At 39.3% G+C, this 24136-nt stretch overlaps 1 long non-coding RNA gene across 1 annotated transcript; it reads right to left on the bottom strand.

Moving 5' to 3' along the window:
- Positions 1-3652: 3652 nt before the first annotated feature.
- On the bottom strand, positions 3653-23904 carry LOC144287428 (uncharacterized). Its single transcript, XR_013355233.1, has 4 exons — positions 23793-23904; positions 6626-6652; positions 5121-5232; positions 3653-4188 (listed from the first exon to the last, which is right to left on the bottom strand). It is a non-coding gene; the product is annotated as an uncharacterized LOC144287428 (long non-coding RNA).
- Between the last annotated feature and the right edge of the window lie 232 nt (positions 23905-24136).

Genomic DNA, 24136 nt, shown 5'->3' with positions numbered 1-24136 from the left:
TAACTGACCCAGGAGCCCCAAGAAGTAAAAAAAAATAATTAAATTTTCCCTAATGGCAGAGAAATAAAATGTAGTGGGGAAAAAGTAATTCAGGAACAAATTCTAACGTAGGATCTAAACTGAACTTGGAAACAGAGAAAACTCAAAACTCTGCATTCCTTGAACATCAGGGACAGTGAACATGCTGGAGATCACTGTAGGGAACTTGGAATTTATGTTGTTGGTAAAGTCATACTTGACTATCACTCTGGCGATATTAGTTTTTGGCTTAATTAATTTAGACATGTGTGTTAGTGAGCAATGTCTTATTTGATTTATGTAGTAGTATAATATAAATAAGTGCTTCATTGGAGCCACCCTTCAATAATTGGTTCATGGTGATAAAGTATCAATACAGGTCAATGATAATTAACTATCTCAATCAAAGAAGAATGGATTGATTTTCATTAAACATGTTTTTCATAGACTGGAGTAGTCAGGGAACAGAGAAGATTCTCATAATGCTCCAATATTATTTCCAAATGTCACCTTACCCAACCCCACATATATTCTATTTTTTCTAGCATTGTCTGCTTGCATAATAGTGCAAAATATGAATTGCCTTTCTTCCTTCTGTACACAGAATGCCAAAACATTCTGAACATTGGTGTGTGAATTAAAATATATTAAGGTTAGTTTTACAGATGAGAAAATCGAGATTTCAAGAAAGATGAAGAAAAGTTCCTAACTTCTAAAAGCTAAAAAATGATGCAGTTGGACTCAGGGAGGTCTAATCACAAACCCTTTCTTCCTCTACTGTTCATATCAATCCCACATAAATGATGGCAAGGGATGAAGTACTCTCAGTACTAACGGTAATACTAATAAAAAGTCTGACATTTGTAGTACCAGCAAAATGATGGCTCTCTCTTCTTAGCTCCCTAGTATCTGTCCTGACTTGCATGGTCTCATTTCCAATAGTCACAGGGGCCCTGCAAGACTGTCCTATCTATGTTATAAAAGAGAATACCTGAGTCAGAGAGGCAAAGCCAACGGGCCACGTTCCCAGTGTTACCTTGAATCTAGCTCATGTTTCTACCATTATGAAATAACTAGTCAAAGAAATGACTTCACAGTATCACCAATTAAACTGTTTCACAGTATTTTTTTTTCTGTTTCTTTCTGTTATTTTTCTGGTGAATTACTGAATGATCTCCAAGCAAGTGGACAAATGGCTTAATACAATTTCTTTATTGACACCCACAACCCTATTCAGCCATTCTGACTAATTGAGTTTTTGGAGCAAATCAGAACAGTTGTTTGTCATTCAATAAGTGTCTCAGCTATTGATTAATAAAAATTACATCATAGGCTGCTTATCAAATCACATATGGAGTAATCTGCATTGTTCACATTGCCATGAAATTGTGGTAACCCAGAGAAATTTGCCTCTTTCTTTGACCACTGGCCAAAATCAGTTAATTTTTAAATTCTGTCTAATTTTTTAGACAGAAATCATAGGCCAAGACCATATCTCATTTATCTTATTTTTTATATACCTGGGTTTTACCCTGAAATTTAGATATAAAATATATAATACTTATATATATTATATATTTATATATTATATATATAATCACTGGTGACGTTAACTGCATATGTGGATATGAACTGATGGGGAACACTTTAGAAATAGGATGTCAACTTTTAGCAACTGATGAAAATGAAGATGCCAGTAGAGCTAGAGGGTGCTTTTGAAGGAATATTACCTCCATACATGTCTGTTTTAAGGAACAGGTACACTGGTCATTCACATTGTTAAATGAAAATCTCTTGCTTTGAGAAATAATAATAAAAGAAAGTAGAGAAAAGAAAAAAAAAAGAAAGGACAGGAAAGCAAATACCAACATACACAGTTGAATATAAGATGTGTAAGATATGGGCTATCTCACTATTTTTTAAGTTCATGGTTTCCACATGTGCTCTGCTCTAATATTTTTAGGAGCATGTGGCCAAAGTGAACCTTATCTGAATTGTTTTCAAGAAGGAAACTAACTAAAAAGTAAATAAAATAGTCACTAAACTTCCCATTCTGGGCATCATTATTAGGTACTGATTTTTTTTTTTTTTTTAAAGATCATTTGAGTGTAAGTGCCACTGGTGGTCATACAGCTGTATTCTCCTTTCTGCTTCTTTCTTATGGATGACTCAACACTTAGTTATTTCAATAATCACAAAACAGATTGGAGCAGCTACCTCTGAAATACCTCTCTTTCTTCCACATCAGCTTTGGGAAGAGTCTGTGGCTATTAGCTCTACCTACCTAACTACCATACTTCCAATTCTCCTGCGTTCACTTCAGGACTGGGAAGAGGTCCAAATTCCTCTTTGGACACTTGTGAAGATTAATTTGCCTGAGAACAGGAATAAAAAACTAGGGTAGTTGACTCCCCTAGTATTAAAAAAATATTAAAATATTTTAAAAGGTGCAAAACACCTGTGGGAATTAAACTTGAAACCCGTTATCTGTACATTGATGGAAAATAAGCAGATTTAGAACTTCAGTTATAATTGTGCAATTACATAGTCATACTCTGCATTAAAGACCGATCTCTCGATCTTTGTTTTAGATTGCTATTGGACTATTTTATATTTTAACATCTAATAATAAAGCTGAAATAGCTAAAGAAAACATGTTGTATCTTATCTGGAAACACAGGAGACTGTTTTTACTTATCAGCGACTAGAAGTTTGTGGTCTAAAGAAACTATGTATGTGCTAAGCACACATGGAGATAGATATCCAAATTTAATTTAAATACTTGGCAAGTACCAGCAATCACTGCCTGGCTGATATGCACTTCAGATGTCTCCCGGTCTGCTCGGTGTCATTCTTCTATATGTTCAGAATGAGTCCAGCAAAAATGGTTTACAATGAGCACACACACTGTGTCCACAATATTCCTTCATTTATTAAAAATAGAAAAAAATATCTGGGAGCTGTCTCATGGTAGCAGAGTCTTGCTGATATTAAGGGAAAAAAACATTTTGGGTTTGATGGTTTGTGAAAAGAAAAAAATAGACATAATTTGATTTGGCATATTCATTCTAGCTATGCCCTTAATAGTGCTTCCCCCCCACCGCCCCCCGCCCCCTGCAAGGTATGCATTTTTTTTTTTCTGTGTAGTTTCCCTTTTTCACATAAATAAAACTCAGTTGGCCTTCTTAAGAATTTTTTTTAGCATTTTTAAATTACTGGTAAAGTGGTAACAAGAGTGTTTCATAGGCTTTCCAAATATCGTATTTAAAAATGATATTTGAATCAGATTTTATCCGTTTTTAAACTAAAATTACAAGATAATATGTATATTGAGATGTTTAAGACCACCAACATGGCCATACTTTATGCTGCCAGGTTAATTAGTTTTTATGTGCACCTCAGAACATTCCTCCTGTCATCTCTATGCAAATATCTGAACTGCTAGCAAATGTGTCATTTATTAGCAAAGTTGTAACTCTGCAGTGGTCTTTCTTTACAATTTAGCTCTACACATGTTTGTGCATGTAAAACTGGTACAGGTGAATACGCTAATACATCACATGTGGGCCACGGTCCATTAAGCATCAAGCAAGGATGACGTCCATCTGCCTGGCATATGATCTTCACATGCACACATGTCAGAGGGAACGCCAAATGGGTCTCACCATCACGGCCAAGTCTGGAAGACAGCTTTTGCTTTACGTTTGGAGTGATTCTTGTCTTCCTTTTACATTTATGACAAATACTTGGAGCGATTTTTAGATCCCTTAGCCATAACATTTTGACACAAAATTTTCTATTACTCCTCTTTAACTCTTTTGATTATGTACATTTGAGATGTCTCTGAGATTGTGAAGCAAGTCGATAGCAAACAGTTACCATTAGTGACTATAGATGTGTGGAAATCAAGATCTTCTCCATCTTATACAACCAAAACCAAAGAAGAAAAGATTTAAAGGCTTGCCAAAAATATTTAAAACAGAGACAGGCATGGCTAAGGGAAACAGTGTGGGAATTATCACAAGGGTAGAGTCTGAGGAGGTTCTGAAGGGAAGAAAAGGCAGAATGGACAGATAACGTCAAGGATTATTTCAAAATATCAGCCGTGGTTAAGGCAATGGCATTTTCTTAAATGTTGTCTCTCACATTTTGGAAGCATTTATCGTGTTCCTGAAAGATAGGTAAAAGAAAGAATATGTCAAGATTGTAACTTTGCAGAAAATGATATTTTGTTTCTGTTTCAAATCCTGTATTTCCTTAGATAAAAAAAAATCAATGAAAACTGGAAATTTCACATTTGGAAAGCTTGAAAAATCTCAAGGAGAAAAATCAGAATCAAATTTTTAATTCCAAATTCTTTGAAATATATACTTGCTTGTTTAAACAAAACAAAACTAGGAGATCTGAAGTAGGATCAACTCAGAAGTTGAGCTTCACAACAGGGGTAATTATTACCCTAATAAATAATGGAGAAAAAAAATCTTAGTAGGTGGGACCATTCCAACCTGCATCTATCTAAAAATGGGTTCTTGTTATGATAGGAGTAACTTTACCTTCAAGAAAAAAACTTTACCGTCTAGTTTTAGATGTTACCAAGATGTTACCAAGCCAGTTTAAAAATGAACTAAGTATTTTTCAAAAAATGAAAATACCGAAAATACCATAGCAATCAGTCCTCTGGTAAGGGAAGCTGTCAAGAACTCCCCCAGGGATTCCATAGCATCAGGAAAATGCAGAGGTTTCCAAATTATCTATGACCCTATGTTTCTCAAGAGCACTTCTCCCCACCTGGAAGCAGCCCCCATCCTCTAAGAAGACAAGACCAGGACCGGTTAACTCCCACTCTTCAGGATTTTAACATTTCAATATGTTAAGGACACAGTCTTCAACATCACCTGAAAGTGGTCCTCAATTTATTAGACAGAAGCTATTGAGCTGTTGCAGGTCTTTTAAACTAACAACAGCAATAAAAAAAGCAAGTTTAAGAATGCCTAAGTTCCTGTCTCTACTAAATAGATATTAAAATATTTGGCACAAAATCTATACTGAATCAATATTTTGATAAGCTTCTTAGGAAATCATAGAAGTGGAATAGTACGTACTTATCTTGGACTTCAACTTAAAATCTCATTGATTCCTCAAAATGAAGAAGCAAGACTCTTCCTTAGCTTTGTGCATTATTTGATGGTGTGACATTCTGGAAAAGGCAAAAGTCTGAGGACAAGAAAAAGATCAAGGGTTTCAGGAGAGCAGGGGGGAATAGCCAGGCAGAACACAGAGTTTTAGGCAGTGACGGTACTCTGTAAGATATCCCAGTGAGGGATAGCCAAACCCACAGAAAATACAACAGCAAGGGTGCATCTGACGCTACGCTGTCAGCTGTGGATAGCTGTGAAGCAGCAGTGCAGGGTCATCTTTAGTAAAAGATGTACCTCCCACCCCCCGGCCCCAGTGAATACTGTTGATAATGGAGGAGACCATGCACATGGGAAATCTCTGCACTTTCTTAATTGTGTTGGGAACCTAAAAATTGCTCTTAAGGAATAAAGACTTAAAAAAGAAAGAATTAAGTGTCATAGAAAACTATGAAAAACTCAAGGACAATTGATCAAGGAACAGGAATGTACCTCCTTTAAATAAGGAAAGAGAGAAAAAGACAAGGGGAAGGATAACACAGTGGGAGAGTAATGTGACCTGTTGAGTGATGGCCATGACATTATTAAGTCATAAAGGAATTGAAACGGAAGGAAACACGATGTAATTTTAACAATTAGCAATCCCAGTGCACAATAAAAACAGCATTACTTTATCATCTTTCATTGTATGAAAACATTAATACCAAACATCAAAGAATCACGCAAACTATTAATAATGCACTTACATGGACTGGTGTGGGCAGTATAAACAGAGGTATCTATGGCAGCTCATGCTAAAGTGCTGGCTGATTTCTCTCAGAGGGCTGCACAAATCGATTCTAGAGAGAATTGCTTAGTTCCCTATCACAGATCATGTACTTAAGCACAGGATACCTTTTATTTTTTTTATTTTTGTTTTGTTTAAAGATTTTGTTTATTCTTTCATGAGAGACACAGAGACAGACAGACAGAGGCAGAGACACAGGCAGAGGGAGAAGCAGGCTCCATGCAGGGAGCCTGACATGGGACTCGATTCCAGGACTCCAGGATCACATCCTAGGCTGAAGACAGCGCTAAACTGCTGAGCCACCAGGGCTGCCCCAGGATACCTTTTAAATAAACAGGGTTCTTGTCTGTCATTATTCACATTGTGTAGCAGTGACCCCAAATCAAGAGAGCAAAAGAAGAAACCGGGAAGAAATATTCCCATAAAGAAAGAGAATGTTATGTTGTGATGTCACATGTGTTATCTTCTCAAAAACGCACTCTGTACCACTGGAGGCAGAGGTCATGGCCAGAAAGCACAGGGCTTCAGGTGGGTGAGAGGAACACAGAGCGGGTTCTCTCCCTTCAGAGCCTTGTCCAGAGTCAGCTTACCTCGTCACATGCTCTTAGGCTCCACATTATGGGAATGAAAACCAATCCTTGGAATCAGTAACATTTAAGTGACAGTCGGTAAAGGGAACAATTACCTGAGAGAAGGTTGTGAAGTGTAGCTTCTGGGGAAAAGGAAAGTTAAAAGAAGTTAATATGAGGTATAAGAAGAAAATAAGCTTTGCCCATAGCTGTTACCTTTCCTCCTTCCCGTGTCAATGCCGCCTGCACATCTATGTTAAAAATGCATTCTGAATCATACTAGATACTCTACTTTACTGAAGAATTCAATTTATAATGTGGGTTACTGTGATTCTTAGAATTTCTAGGGGTCCGCAGTAGAGAACTTTATAGTCTTATGCTCTAAATCAAGCAGAAAAATATATATGCATACATATATATTCATATGCTGTGAGCCAAGTAAAAATGCATACATCTATATTCCCATTCTCAGATTTACATGAAATATACAGACATATACATTCTTGCCTTTTAATAATACCTTTTGCCTTATTTCAGACCAATGGTTTTACATTTTTCTCTTCCTCACTATTTTAAAATGCAACTTATTCATCCCATCCTGATTTTCTTTTCTGTGTTTTGTCATTAAGACAATACAAGGAAAGAGAAAAATGGAAGAGAAATAAAAAGAGGAGAAAGAAATTGAACACCTAAACTTCCCTAACTGTTTTCGGGCTATTTAACATGTATCCCACAAAGTATTGTAGCATATAGCTTGCAGAGATTTTGACCAAATACAGTAAGATTTTATTTAATCTTTATGAGGGGTACTTTAAAGTTTATAATCAAGACTTTTAAGAAACCACAATGCTTCAGAAGAAAGCCTAAACTGTATTTATAGCTTTGTAAATAACCTCTAGAATACACATGCAAATAAGCCTTCCCGTATGGAGGAAAATAATAAAGCAGAGAGCATTTTCTAATGAACGACAGAAAAGTGTGTTATGAGACGCCCGTTTTAATGAGTTCAATTACTCACCTACCCCGGATCTCTCTACTCTTCGAGATCAAACTATTCTGATCTTAGAGGGTATTACTTTGCTTTCTTAATTCATAGCTGTTTCCTATCCGATTGCCAGGTTTTTTAAATAAAGGGATTGTGAGAATTTCCACACTGTTTTGGAAGCAGATGTAATCATGCATCTCCTCCAGCATCTAAAAGGTGGCCTCTAACCTAATTGGAAACTCTTGCATAGAGGAATTTCCTTTAAATAGTAACGAGTATCATTTTTTTTTTCTTGAACAGCTGTAGAGTGTTAGCAAGAATAGTTTCACTCTATTTTCCCAAAATTTGTGCTAAGTGCTAATCAGATTACAAATTCAAATGATAAAATCAAGCTAAAGGGGAAACTTGAAAAAAAAAAAAACAAGACCAGTCTAAGCAGTGAACAAATAGCCTTAACCTTAAATTATTATTTTTATAATATGTACATAAAGAATATTCACTTTTTCCATGAATCATAGTTGCCAGGGCCATACCTCTCAAAGGGAGATTAGACAACACAGTCTAATTAATTCCGTAGCTGTTGGAGGCAAAAACTATCAGACAATAGGTAATGCATTAATTTGACTTGACTTTTAAAGAAAACAACAAAAAATTTAAGACAAAAAGGAAGCTTTTGTTGTTTTATTGTAGTTGATTACTTTGGGAATTTACCAATAGAATAATTTTGCTATTTTCAGCTTGTTGTTAAGTGCTTCTTCCCTGGATGCCTAGGTAGGCACAGAAAATACCTTTTAAAGCTTGGGATATTGCCATTTCCTGTAAATGTAGCCACATAGCAGTGTGAGGTCTAAAGGTCTGTTTCTTTTACATTTTGACGGCTTACATTACGCCTGTCATACTAAAACCAACAGAAAAGCAAAGGAAGGAGAGGGACTTCTGGTCACCCTCTTTCCTCCACTGAAGCCCATTAGGGGCTGCCTGAGTCCCCGCCCAGGGCACCTGAGCCTTAGGCATCATCTTTTATAAAGAATAGTCTGTCTTGTTAGAAGGAGAAAGGGCACAGAGTATGCCCCAATGTTCTTGCTTTCTAACCAACTTTCTTAGGCATATTCCTTGTCCTTGTTACAGCTGTAACTTCCCTCTTTTCTCAGTAGGTATGAGGGAGGCTGGTTATTGCTTTTTGATATTGTTGATGCTACTGCAGCAGTACTTCCCAATTTCCAAGAGAATCCCTGTGCAGCTACGGAGACCAGCAGAGCAGGGCACAGGAACCAGGCACTCTTAGGAAACCCCACTGTGCCTACATAAATCCTTACTCTGTGGTTCCCAACACTCACTACGCTTTCTCTCTCCCTTTCAGTTCTTCTTTGAATATTCACCTAGGAATTACTTTTTTTTTTAAAGATTTTATTTATTTATTCATGAGAGACACACAGAGGCAGAGACATAGGCAGAGAGAGAGCAGACTCTCTGTAGGGATCCTGATGCAGGACTTGATCCCAGGACCCCTGGAATCACGCCCTGAGCAGAAGACAGATGCTCAATTACTGAGCCACCCAGGTGCCCCTGGGAATTACTAATTTTTGAAATTTCTCTTCTCAAAACTGAGCAAGCTACTCTAAGCCCAGTCTAGGCTTGCTTTCTTCTCTCATTTTGCTACATATACAATCACTGACTATACTCACTCTATTTGAATATGTTGTATAATTACTCAAACCCATGGTATCGCTAAATATACTGACATTATTTATCAATTACCTGTATTATGCTAACCTTTGTTTGAAGACCTCTGGCTTGATATCATGCCTTTTAATGTTGACATCTCCAAGATCTAGCCCTGATTAAAGCACCTAAAAGATGCACAGGATGTATTCGCAGAAAGAGCTAAGGCAGATTTGGTTGCCAGGACCCCTGTGTGGCTTCAAGCAATGGTTTCTTCTTCTTTGGGTAGGATTCAGACCCTCTTTCCCTTTTCTCCAGGTCCTTGAGACTTGGGATTTTTATGGTTGAATAGATGATTATCAAATGACACTGTTGTTTTCTTTTCCTTTTATTTTGGTAGTTTTACCATTTCTTACTTTTAATTTTATCTTTATTTTGGAGTTACTTTTTAAAATTTTAATACTGATTCTGAATTGGCTATAATAGAGCCCAGAGGAAAAGCATTTCTCTACCAGCTTGTTGCCCAGATTCATATTAGCACTATTATCATCTCAGAGATGCCCTCCGGAGGGAACAAGAAAACACTTTCTCAACAGGACTCAAGTCATCAAAGTCAAGAATCTATAACCAACACACCATTAATGAGAAGGGAAGCAATTAATTCCCATGCATTGACACTTATATTTGAATATATCATGGAATTATATTGTGGTGCTCCTAACTGCTAAATTACATTTATTTTAATGCTAAACTGCCTAAGACCTTTTAGGGAGATTAGAATCAGTGGTAGGTTATGCAACTACTCTAAAATTAAAGGCTTGCTTCAGATAATCCAAACGCTGGTAAATGATAGCTAAATTGCTCTCATTCATCACCTCTAAAGACCTAGTATATTAAAATAGCATGTGGAGGCTGCGAATCTTAGTCCAAATCATAGATGTATAAGAATATTCCATTATTCTGTTTTCTATGGTATCAGTGTAATTTTGAGGTTAGTCAAATACTGTTCTTAATTTCAGTCTTATAAAGTGCAAAAGTACGTGTGTGGAGGGGGCAGGGAAGAACTATACTCATGGGTGTCCTGTTTTGTCTCTTTCTGGGACCAAAAGCTTTTTGTGAGGTCCTGTCTGCTCCGATTACCTAGTCACGGTCCTCTTTGGCCTTGAGCAATAAGCCATATGAGGATCTCCACTGCTCACCGCTCTTTTCTTTCCCCTTGCCTGAAGACTATCTCTCACTCTAAACTGCTGATTCCAAGTCAACCTGTTTTCCCCAACAAACTACCTTTTTTTTTTTGTTTGTTTTCCCCCAGCTCTTAAAATGATATAAGTGCACCTACAGGATTAGGTTTGGGAAATACATAAGGAAAAAAGGTGGGCAACTTTTGTCCATAGGAAGAAAGAAAAGACAGATGCTAAATGAAGAAATGAATGCCTGGAAGCACTATTCATCCACAATTAAAGTGGAGATTGGAAATTTACCTATCTGGTCTAAGTCCTTCAGTCATGCTGGTTACTGCTCTGGGTTTCACATGCAACCCAGATTAGTGCGTTTCAATTACTAGAATTTAAAGTGTGGGAAAGATTAGTTCCAGAAACAGAGGAGAAAACAGTAAAGCAAAAATGTGCTCCAACTCTGCCTTGCTAATTAAAATATAGCAATCTTTACGACTAATGTCTAATATAATTGTTTCAAGTACAATGTAATTTAATCCAAGATCAAGTACTAATTTCCTACAAAGAGGAAATCTGTCCCCAAATTCAAATTGATGGATGAATCCCAAATTGGATCACAAGGACACCTGATAAAATATGAATGGATTAGTGAGAGAAAAATCATCACTGCCAGCCAAATAACTAAGAATGTGTTCCTCACAACAATGGGCAATAGGCTAATGGCATCGTCTTACTAAAATAATGGCACATTTACTTATTATATAAGATGTAAATGAATAACTCAAATGACTTAAAACTTCTTAAAGCATATGCTGGAGTAATCAAAACTCTATAAATTAGTAGTTGTTAAAACCATCTCCAGTCCTGGCTAGGTCACTTACTGTGATGTTATTTTATGCATCAGTTTTCTGATCTTTAGAAGGGTTAATAAAAGAAACTACTTATAGTGGGTAAGGTTAAATTAGCTGATACAACTACTGTGCTTAAGAACAGTAAGTTTTGTATGAAAGCTGTCTATCAGCCTAACCAGCTTACAAACAGTCTGCAGAAAAATAATGGATATTACAGAGCCTTTGTATAAATAAATAAAAAAAAAAGGAGGTATCCCTAAGTAGAAGCCATCCTCAGCCTACATGGGTAGCCTGAACAGCTACCAAATCCTTTAAAGGCGCCATTATGCTTTGGCTAGAATTGCAAGAGCCAAGACTTCTCTCCATGTGTGCCTGATTGTGGGTGTTTTCACCCAACCCAAATGCTGAGCTCCCCCTGAAGCCAAGAGAAACAAAATTTGCAGTCACCATTTTGGTAGTTACTATTTGGAGGAGGGAGTTCATGGAAAATGACATTCTAACATATCCAGTTGTGGGAACAGAAATCCTTTCCTAATCAAACACCATCCCCTTTGCCCTGAGAATAGAAACATTTATGAATTGCCTGGTATGCTCTACATTCTCCTGTAAGATGGGGGAAGAGGCAGAGATACACACTCTTGAGCTAAGAGGGTGAGATGTGCATCACCAACACCTGGACAAATGACCTTCCATCTTCTTCTGTTCCTTTCTCTTTCTTCTACATAGTTGGCCGTGAAAGTGTGTGTGGTTGGAGCCATGATGGTTTTTCCATCACTCCTTCCTCAAATAAAAATATTCCTTGTTGGGCCCCTGGGTGGTTCAGTCAGTTAAACATTTGCCTTTGGCTCAGGTCATGATCCCAGGGTCCTGGGATCAAGTCCGACCTGGGGCTCCCTGCCACGTGAGGAGTCCACATCTCCCTCTGTCCCTCCCCCTGCTCATGCTTGTTTTCTCTCTCTCTCTGAAATAAAATATTAAAAAAAAAAAAAGAATTCCTTGTGCGGCAGCCCAAGTGGCACAGTGGTTTAGCACCGCCTTCGGCCCAGGGCCTGACCCTGGAGACTGGGGATCGAGTCCCATGTCGGGGTCCCTGCATGGAGCCTGCTTCTCCCTCTGCCTGTGTCTCTGCCTCTCTCTCTCTCTCTCTCTCTCTTTCTCTCTCTCATGAATAAATAAATAAAATTTCAAAAAAAAATTTTCCTTGTTGAATTTGTTTGAAGCCCTCCCTGACTCCCTTGCTATTCCTGAGCCCAGAGGTCAGATTTCTCAGAAAAGCCACCATATGATAGAACCAGGATTGATATGGTGCCTGGCATGGGGCTGGAAGGAAGATGTGCCTCTCAAACTCTGGACACCAACACTTAAACCTTTGCATGATGCAGGCCATTGCAGTTTGTGGTGGGTATAGCTTCTGTTAAATTGAGTGCTTGTAATATTTTTCCCTCACTTAATGAGTTTAAAAAGGAATTTGTTATTTGCTATCAAATCTAGTTATGATTAGATGATGCCGCTAGCTTTATAAAATGTTTTCCCAAAATGGGAAGGACTAAAAGAGGTAAATAATTGTGTAGGTCATAAATAAGAAAACACATCTAAGGTATAAAGCAGGGTGTCAGCGATAAGAGCCCAATAATGTTAATGGAAAACATACCAGCACGTTTCCTCTATTTGGGAGAAGGTCCTTTGCCATGTTTGGAATTCTTTCAAAAATGTGGAGGTAAACATTTAAAGAGTTTAGGGACTTTTTTTATTTTTGCCCAAGTGTTACTTTTATTTCCCCCAAAATGCAAAACACTGTTCCAAAAACAACACGGGGTTTTAGAACACTCATCTGTTTCTATAAAAGAAAGTAATATTTTGATCAAATGAAGATATACATGACTTAATTAAATTTACCATTTACATCATCCTAACATGTACACGTTGCACTTTAGAAAAAGTTATAGGAAATTGCATTAAACCAAGTGAAATAAATGTTTGCTGTTAGGAACACATTTCACATTTTACCCACAGCATAATACAGTCACTTGATGATTTGGGGTGGTTGATACACAGCTCACATAAGGATTTCTAGGCCTTACTTTGGTCCTGGCCTCTCTTTTGTGGAAGAAGATAGTAAAAAATGTACAGATGGAGGGAATTTTCAGGTATCAAATATCAAACAAGAACATACGAACTTAACACAACAATTCTCCCCTGTAATGTACTTTTATTTTCTCAGTGTTTTGTTTTTTTTTCATTGTTAGGAATTTTTTACTTAACTAATACTGGGTTCTTATAGTATATTGTAAATCTCATCTGACTTTTTCATGTATCTATCAACAACAACAGGTGCTACCCGATTTTCTCACTGAACACGCCTGTAGCCACAAACATGCTCACCTTCCCTTTGGCACCTTCATACCTGTCATTCCCACTGCCCTGAATGCCCCTGGCAGCCCCTACACCACCTGTCCTTGGAAGCAATGCTCAAGGTTCATCAGCGGTTTTCCTCTTCTAGAAAGCCAGGGTTTCCTCTGCACACGCAAGCATGGATGTGTGCTTTTCTGCCATTTCCACTTCCACCTGCCCTGTGATTAACTTCATGTCACTATTGTCTTGTCCCTGAGCAACAGAGTGACTCCCGTGAAGGCGGGTCTCTTCCACACCTTAATAGCCTCTAAGCCAAATACAGCATCTGTTAACCATCTGGAATATAGTAGATGCTTAGTAAATGTTCATTATAATAGTGAATAATCAAGGCATGAACTAAGACATTTCCAAACTAAGGAAGGTTCAATTAGAAGACTATTTATATCTAATTATCACCTAAGAGAAAATTTACATTTCAAACATGAACGATTTCATCTGCGCTCTAGGAAGCTCACTCAGTCATTCTCAAATGTAAAAATGGCTTTTGGCTTTTCCTTCTACTCAAAGTCATTAAGCAGGAAGTAAATGCAAGCACTCAAGTATTGTTCTTTTTTTTTTAAGATTGTATTAATTTATTTGTTTATTTAGAGCTTAAGTGAGGCAGAGAGAGAAGGAGAAAGAATCTAAAGCAGGCTCAAGGCTCCCTCTCACAAGATCATGAGATCATGACCTAAGTCAAAAATCAAGAGTCAGACACTTAACTGACTGAGCCACCCAGGGGCCCCTCAAGGATTATTCTCGTTTCTAAGATCTACTCTCAGGCTGACCAAACTGGAACTTTGGCTTGAATAGCATCTTTTAGGTGTCAAGACTTCACATAAATTCTATCTATATTTTTCTTAATAAGAGAGCACTCTATACATATTTAATAAGTAGTGTCTAAGGGTAACTTAGTGTCTTTTATTACAGAAGATGCTAAACATTTGTCTTCTGCATAGCTCGATGAAACTGTGACAATAAATGACTTGGGAGTCTCGTCCCGCTGTGAACCCTGTGACATTCCCCCGTCCTTCCTTCAAGCATTACACACAGATTTCATGGACTTAATGAAATTTTTAAAGATAAGCTTGGCTTGCTTTTCATCACAAGATGTTAGATTTTTTGATGCTGTGTGTCTGTAGGAGGATTGGCTTTTCATGTGCATAGTAGGAAATTAAACCAGACATTCACCACCTTTGAGTTTCTCAGAGCCACAGTTTGGTGCCGAAAAGTTGCTCATATTCTTAAATGAATTACATTCCCAACTGTTCAAGACTAAAGGGTCCCCTGGAGACAAGAGGGGGATATTGCAAGCTTCTCCATGGGCTCCCCAGGGATACTTCCCTTTACTGCAGTCAGCAGAGAATAGACTGATCACAGAAAATAAGGTATTTCATTTCTTTTTTCAGTTATTTTTACCCATCTCCCTGGGGGCCTTAGCAATCTGAATGAGTCTCCTCTCTGTCAGGTTTAGCCAGGGACCAAGAACCCAGAGGCTGTGAGCAGGCTGTCACCCTTCCCAACTAAAGGCTCACTTAGTTTTTTTGTTTGTTTTTTGTTTTGTTTTGTTTTGTTTTGTTTTGATGGCCTAGAGAGTCCCCAACTTTCCATGTGCAGGTAAATCTGAAGACATTCCTACAAAATGGTGACCAGCATTGGCACCCACTCCTATATCTAAAAACACAACACTTAGAATAAATTCAAATCAGTGAATACTAGCAACTTCAAGACACAATTCCCCAGTCTGTGACTCACTTCTACTACTAATGAGAGTGCAAAAGTAATGATATTTCCTTAGGATTGGTCCTTGTCTCCCAAGCATCATGGAGCCTGCTGCACCTTCCTGGTTGTTCTGTGTACTTGGCATAAAATAGGCAGTCAGCATTCTCTTGCAATGTTTTCCCCAGTCACTCTTTTTCTACTATTTGTGGTATCCATACTTCCCATTATTTGTATGTTAGCTGAAAAATCTCAAAGATTTCCTCCTGAACTGATCACTGGATCTGACACTGGAATGGGGACCGAGCCCGGGATGGAGGGTTGGGGAGGGGGCATCAGCATTGGAAAAATAACCACTAGAGCTGAGAACACTCTTCCTCATCTCTCCTGGCCCTGCACACTCAGAGACTAGCTGGGTCGGGCCCATTCCTGTTCACCTCCTAGCCCCTGAGTGGTGAGAACCTGCTCCTTCAGAGCTCAGCCTCTGGACTGGGTGACAGGAGCCAACAGGCTAGATCTAGTTCAGCCATTCCTAATCCAGAGGAGTTTAGTACCACACCCAGAAGATCTCGCATTTGTTCTGCAGACACTGTAGAATGTGTTCGTAAAACAGCAATGCCTCATGAACACCACTAACTACCAGGGAAATTTTCCCAGACTCCTCCTACATAGAAATCCCTGAGGAACAGGAGCACAGTGAGGATGAGGTGCCTGGCCTTACTCCGCACTCTGGCTGAGCCACACACACTCATAAAATCATTCTGAGTTCTATGCATTTGCCAGTCCCTGCCTTGCAAAGGACCAATGGTCTCCTAGAGGAATAACTCTGATCTTATTTTTTTCACTTTCTCTCTTTTTCTTAATTTATCCTGCCCTTAACAATATTTTTATCTATCCCTGTACTACATACATTTGACAGTGAATAAACTGACTAATGACAATAGCACCTGCTCATGTGGAACTGACATGTTTTACAGGGTTAGTTTCTTAAAAGTATTGTTTTTTTTCCCCCAAAGGAGATCATTTTTGAGTTTCAAAATAAACATTCTCAGATCAACAGAGATAATCTTAATTTCCCTGGTTGATTCCCAAACAACCTTTGTGGGAGCACATTGCTTATGCATTTTTCTTTTTTCTTGTTATTTACATCTGAGTTCCTAGAGATTATTTTTGAGAGCCAATAAAAAAGTAACTGCATGTTCTCAAATCCAATGCCTATCATTTACACTTGGAGAGATTTTGAACATTTTCTGAGTTTTCACCTTATTAGTTTCAAATTTAATTCTAGAATGACTTTCGGTTCATCACAGAAATGAGAAATGTGTTTTCTCCTTTCCAACCTGGTACCCAAGTCTAATCAGAGGTCCCGACTTTACCCAGGACACATTCTCTTCCCAGTACAGCTTACAGTTCTCCTGCAAGTTTCCTGTGGCTGCTGCAGCAACCACCACACATCTGGTGGCTTAAAACAACAGAAATGTACTCATTTCAGAGTCTGAAGGTAGGAAGTCCAAAACCAGCATCTCTGAGCTGAAATCATGATGCCACAAAGCCAACACTCTTTTCGGAGGCTCTAGGGAGAATCTGTCTTTTCCCTCCTCCAGCTTCTAGAGGCTGCTGACAATCTGTATCTCTGTGTCCACCCCACCTTCCCCTCTGTCTCTTATGTGATAGCATTAAGGACCTCACTGGATAATCGAGGATCATCTCCTCATCTCAAGATATCTGATCACATTTGCAAAGACTCTTGTTCCAAATTACGCAACATTTGCAGGTTCAGGGGATTAGGATCTGATCTCTTCGGGGAACATTATTCAGCTTATTATAGAGGTGTAAAGAAAGAGAGTAGAAACTAAAGAGGCAATTGACAAAAACCTCCTTGGGACACTGAAAGCATCGGCTGTATTACTGCCAGATGTGTTTGTAACACAGGAGACAATGCCTGTGATTCTGGCAGCGATCATTTTGGCATTGGCAGGAGAGATTTCAGATCCACACATCAAACATGAGAAGCCTCAGAACAGCTATCAGCTGGCATTAACAAGTCTCATATGGACAGAGACGGCGGCAACCGTAATTAGGCTGGGCATTGGCACCGGTGCCTCTTTTGTCGGACTGCTCAGTGGCAAAGGCATAATTGATAGATATTACTGGCACGGGTTCCAATTCAGGCTTCAGAATCAAGAGTGGACATTATGACAGTGATTCAGAGGAAGCGAGGAAAAATAGGAAATGCAAAACAGAAAACAAGAGAACGAGCTTGTGGAGCCCTGGAGAGACCTTCCAAATACACATAGACTAAGGCGGAGGCTTCCAAAACTCTCTGAAAGGATTTTGAAGGAACCCAGAATTCCAGCAGCCGAGAGGGCAGAGCTGGAAAAATGCCATTTGATACTATGTTAGCTCCCTGGGCCGGTCCAGCTTGGGAAACACAAGTTGTATAACTATCTTTCTGTCCCTTCGTTTCTTTTTTTTTTTTTTTAATTTTTATTTATTTATGATAGTCACACAGAGAGAGAGAGAGAGAGAGAGAGAGGCAGAGACATAGGCAGAGGGAGAAGCAGGCTCCATGCACCGGGAGCCCGATGTGGGATTCGATCCCAGGCCTTCAGGATCGTGCCCTGGGCCAAAGGCAGGCGCCAAACCGCTGCGCCACCCAGGGATCCCTGTCCCTTCGTTTCTATATGATTCATTATCAGCCATGTCACATCATACTAGGGATTTCTATGTGGACCATACATGTTCATGATGTCCTTAGTGCAAATAATTTAGAGTAATTCACTGTGCTGTCATGCTCTAAAACGAGAAAGTTTCCCATAGGCAACTCACTGGTGTGGCACCAAAAATCCACATGAAAAGAGGTTCAGACATATTTGATTTTCTCAGAAAGGACTTCAAGAATACTCTGAGCCACCATCAGTGTGCCTCTCCACTCAGCTAGAGTCCTCACTGTGCTGCACTGGGGTCCATGCACCTTTCCTTACTTGCAGACCTGGCTCGGTGGGGTGCTGCCTTTTTGTGTTGAACCTGGGCACTCGGGCTCTCTGGACCTTCAGGGAATATCCCTTGTGACTTAGTCATCATTTCCATATTCTTGGAGGGCTCACAAACAATGACTTAAGGTTCTATAATAAAATGGTCTTCTCCTTACACTGCAAATGCTTTCATGAAGTATGACACCCTCTACACAGTAAGAAATCCAACCCAATAATGAAACTATTACATTTGAATTTTTACCCCCAGGGCCTTGCATATAATTGGTGCTCAATAAATGTTTTTAAAAAGGAACAATTGAATATATATGGTCATGTGCATGACGGATTAATAGGCAAGCCTCTGGAACTGGAAAATCCCAAATACAAATTTTTGTTCCCCATAGATGGAAATAACTTGACACTTCGGGTAAAACTTTCTAAATGCTTTATCTCGACTCTCATCACAACTAAGTTGTATATAATAACATAAATTTCCCCACACAAACTGCTAAACTGCCCTTTGAGATCTCTTCTCCTTAATGGGAAAGGCCTCTTTCTCTTTGCTTTATTTTTTCTCACTGGAGCTGTTGCCAAGAAAAACAGATCAAATGTGGCTGGTCAGCAACGAAGGTGGGTCACCAAGAGTAAAATATGAGAATCAAGCTGGGTACTCGTTTGGAGAGGCATGGCAGGTGGCCAGCTCCCCAAAGAAGAGAAGTTAAAAGACCAGGGAACCGCCATGAAAGGTAGAACTAGGGCCACCGTTAGTAGGAAAGCACGAGGCAATTGGCTCTCAGTGCACTGAGATTTGGAGCTAAGGAATTCCAGGGGCGTGGTCTTAGCACCTGAGAGTTTCATCCTCACCAAGATGTTTTCATCTTCACCCTGGTAGGTATAGGATCCCTGCTCTTGGGCGGAAGAACTCAGCCAGTTTGGAATGCTATGACTAACTTATTTGAGCACAAGGAAAAGTAAGCTTTGCTTCCCCCATGTATATAGCAAAGGGCAATGTTTTCCTGGTAACATTTTTCCCTAGAAGATTCTGGACCCACATAGAATCATGCTCCATCATTTTACTTGCATCCAATAACAACAATAACAAAAACACAACCGAACAAAACCAAATGTTTTGCTTTTCGTTTTCTTTTTCTTTTTCCCCTCTAAGAGACAAGTAAGATGCCTTAGGTTCATTTTTCATGAGAAAAATGTGTGTTAATGATGTAAAACATAGAGTGGGGTCAGCTCTGCCCTGCATCACTGCCCATTGTGGAGACATCTCCAAGAGGCGATGGCTGTATTATATCAATATAACGTATTGTGTTCCTGAAGCACACACCAAAGGGTCTCTTGAGGTGGCCAGTGGGAAGAGTTATTTGGCTTTCCCAGCTTGTCAGGGGATATCGGCTAAATATTGCTTAAGGAATAAACTAGTAGGGATCCCTGGGTGGTGCAGCGGTTTGGTGCCTGCCTTTGGCCCAGGGCACGATCCTGAAGGCCCGGGATCGAATCCCACATCGGGCTCCCGGTGCATGGAGCCTGCTTCTCCCTCTGCCTGTGTCTCTGCCTCTCTCTCTCTCTCTCTGTGTGTGACTATCATAAATAAATAATTTTTTTTAAAAAGGAATAAGCTAGTGATAGAGGTAAAGCTACAGTATTAAATGATTTTCTAAACTATTTTTTGTAGATACATGATACATTAAAAATCCCTTACACATTTGCATAATAATTATACACAATCCAATTTAAACTGAAAGCATTCATGTTACCTTAAGGAACACTTTCTTTCAAAAGTTTTGCCTTTGACCACTGTTTCATGGCCATAATATCGACATGTTCAATTCAAATCACAGTTGTCTGCTATAAAAATAACAGTTAGGTTTAGCGCTGAAGCCAGTCAGTGCCAGCATAAATCACATAGCTCTCCACAATGCAGGTACTATGTTGCCTTATGGAGCCTGGGCACTGCCAGTGACACAACATGAAACATGCCAAGATGTAGGCAGCCTCACATCTCTGCAGAGGAGCCTGGCAGGGTGTTAAGTCTCCTGCAACACAAGTCCATCAGGCAGCAAGCTAGCAACATCCTTGTAGTCCACCTATGGGGCACACATCTCCCTAATCCTTTGCAAGTTGATGTGTTTTTAATTCCAATATTCTTTAACCTCTGTAGATTATCATTTTGTCCAATTTGGAAACCTAGAACATCTTAGAGGGAAAACAACGACAACAACAACAATAAGCAAATTAGCAGCTGACTGTAGGCTTGTGGAATTGGACTCATTGCCCTGGTAGAGAATAATACTTTGAGATTAGACACTGTACATTTTTTCATGTATTCCATAATGGAGCTAAAACTTGTTTTGATTATTTTATTTCTGTGGGTTTTCTGATGGCCAAATGTTATACTCCTGAAATTTTGTTGACTTCTCTGCACTAACTAGAGTCTATTACACTTGGCTTGGCATTCAAGACTTTTCTCCAAAATGCCCTGTTCTTGCTATGCTCGCCTCCCACTCCAATTCCAAATGCGCTTGATTTTCCAGGCACACACAAACCTCGTCCCTGTGCAATGCTGGTCCTATACTCATGATGCTTTCATCAGCCTGTGATGTCTTTCTGTATCTCGCTAACAAATTTCAGTCAATTGGGCACACGTGTATTGATCCCCAGACCCATTATGGTGTGTGACTCATAGGTAGTGCACATTTGTGTTTGTAAATAAATGATGAAATGGCCATGTACAAATGTTTTCTTAAGTGCTGTAGGGCATAGAAGGATACAAAGGATGTGATCTTTAACCTTAAGGAAATCACAAGCCAGACAGTAAAATAATACTGTAAACAACTATTAAAAATGCATGAAATAAGTTTCATAATCATGAAGATGACACATGAGGCTAGTCTGAAAAAAAATGTTGCCAGGAGTTCAGGGAAGGCTTTCTAAGTTGGTGGCATTTAATTTTGGAGCACTGAGATTTAAATCTAAGGAAAGGCATAGCTGGCTTTGGAAAAGCTCTGAGCAGTGCTTTATGGTATGAAAGTGTGAGGCAGGTATTGAGAACGTTCAAGAGGTGGCTGATTGTAATTCCATCCTCAAAGCTTATGGCAGATCTCATTTCATCATAAAGCTTCTCCTAAGTCCACACGCACTGCCAATGTCGTCCCTGCACTCCCCATTTGTATGTTTATTTGGGGGTTAGATGTATGGATCAGGTCAGGCAAGCTGCAGTTCAGTAACTTGCACACATGAAGTCCCACTGGCTTCACTCGGTGAATGTCACTGATTGCTAAGGCTCTAGCACTGTGTTAGGGGATCAGCTGTACCTAATCTTTACTGACTCCTAGGGCCTCCATGGAGGCCTCCGGTGGACCGTCTGCATTGTCCACATACAGAGAGGGAGAGTTCAGGGACACACCATGCAGGGATGCCCATGACTTCTACCCACATTCTATGACTGGGACTACCTTCTTGCCCTCAGAGATGTACAGTGCCGGGAAAGGCAATGTCCCTGTGCACAAAGGAAGAATCTGGAAAAGGTTTGTGGATGCACAATATTATGTGTGCCACATTGGGTACACACTTATTCACTTGGAACTGGTGACATACCTAAGTGTCTTTGATACTGGAGCAGGTCAGGTCAAAATATCACAATGATATACTCAGGTCAAAATACTCACAATGAGAGTATCTGAAAATACCATGAGCTATAGATGAATATTTCTAGTTTTACTCCATGTTTCTGTTTTGATCGTTGGATCATCCTTATCCATGAAGATTTTTATAATTTTAAAAAATATTAATATGGTTATACTGACAAAAATTCCTATTTAAAATTATACAAAATGACCATAAATAAAGTCTGGAAACAAAAGTAAATTAACTTGACAAGTGGTCACTGATGTCATATTACATTACACGGTTCATTCAAAGTTACCTCCTTAGAAAACATAGTTTGCATGGTGGGGCTAACAGGCCTATCCCATACTCTTAACCATCAAATTGCTCTTCTCAACACAACTCGGTCTGAGAACATATGAGACATAGACCATTCTGGTCTTCCTTCCTTTATTTTTTCACGATTGTCCTGTCTACACAGGAATGGCATACTTTCACCTTTTTTGGGTATTATGCCCTTTTGTGCTCCCACTCATCACATGAGAAGAGGATGACTAGGCTAGCCCCCACTGATCCAAAGAGATAGATAGAGACAAGTTGAGCATACCTTCCCACCCCAGATGTCCTAGTCCTTGATATAGGAAGGAAATTATCTATAAAATACTGGGGACATAGGACCCTGATCCGATACATATCAACCATAAAATGCCCAGTATTAACTCACTCAAGGCTCTACCTTTGTCTAGCAGTAGCATGTGTCAGCTCTAAGTGGGCGGCAATGAGAGATACTTTTCCAATCAAAAGTTAATCATAAGAAAAATATTGGGAAAAAAATAAGAATCCAAGCTATTTTTAACTGTCAGATACATATAAACATAATGAAAAATAAGCTACCAGAGGAATAAAAACATGGGGGCCCTGGAATTCTTAAAAATGGACAAATAATCATTTCCCTAAGATCAGTTTAGTGTAATTGTTTGACCCTCTTTTATGCCTCACTCCTGCGAGACTGTAATGTGACTGAGGTGAACATATTCATACTCTGGAGGCAGAAAAAAGGTCCAGGATCACTATAAAAATTGTAGGCTATATGTTTTTAATGGACAGCCCATAGTAGCTGGGAGCATATGAGTAGCTGCACAAAATGCCCACCCAGGCAACTCACCCATGCCTTCCCTACGCCCTGAAGATTTCTAATAACACAAGAAATGAGTCCAAAGTGCATTTGTAAGTTATTAAATCGGGGGTCTGAAAGCTCAAACCTGGGACAAACCTGCTCACAGCCTGTGTTTGTAAGTGTTTCATTAGAACTCAGCCACACCTGATGTTTCCATGTTATTTGTGGATTCTTTCCTAGAACAGCAGAGTTGAACAGGTGCAACAGAGAGAGTATGTCCCACAAAACCCCAAATATTTGCTATTTGCCCCCTTTTCACAATACTTTTGCCAACCACTATTAAACTACAATCACGCCACGCTTAAAGGCTTTGAGAAAACTAAACTTTGGTCAATTTCCCCCTCTATACAATTAGGTATATTTCGGTAACTAGTGACTGCCTCCTCCATACACTTCTAGTCTCAAAGCAGATTAACAAGCAAAATTTAAGCCCTACATCAAAGTACTTGCTTATGGAATATCAGCTGGATGTTTCCTCATGCCGTCTCTAAAATAACCTGTGCTAAGACATGCTCACATGAACTGTGCCACATATAAATCCTACAATCTTCTCTCCAAACAGGACAGAGAGAAAATCATGGATGTGCCATGAATCACTCTTAAATCCCATCAACAAATATGTAGCAAATTACATGGGCTAGACCCATGAAATCCATGTTGAATTAAAAGTAATTCTTTTTCTCTGTTCACATGAAGAATAAACTCTGATAAGGGAGGCGGTGCTGCAACTTACCCAGTAAATCTGAAGTTCCATTCATGCACAATGATGCTGTGGAAAAGCACATGGTGCTTTCAGGACGAAGGTGGTGGGCAGCCTTGATGTTGCTGATGGAATCTGATGAAAAGGAGAGACATAGGTAGTGGTAGCAGAAGCAAGCCTGAAGCCACTGGGGAGCAGAAGAGGGACATAGCAAAGACTGAAGATCAGGAGCCCACAGAATAATGAAGGTAGCAAGGGAAGGTACCAAACCTAAAGGCTCAAGGCCTTTTCTTTATTTCTGAGGTAAGTTTCCCAGCACAGTCTCTAGAAAATTAATGAGAGCTCAACGCCAACGCTGTTCTCTTGACAGGCCATGG

The sequence above is a fragment of the Canis aureus genome, chromosome 17 (assembly GCF_053574225.1).
Source record: "Canis aureus isolate CA01 chromosome 17, VMU_Caureus_v.1.0, whole genome shotgun sequence".
Taxonomy (NCBI): domain Eukaryota; kingdom Metazoa; phylum Chordata; class Mammalia; order Carnivora; family Canidae; genus Canis; species Canis aureus.
This window is presented reverse-complemented; position numbering and strand designations above follow the sequence as displayed.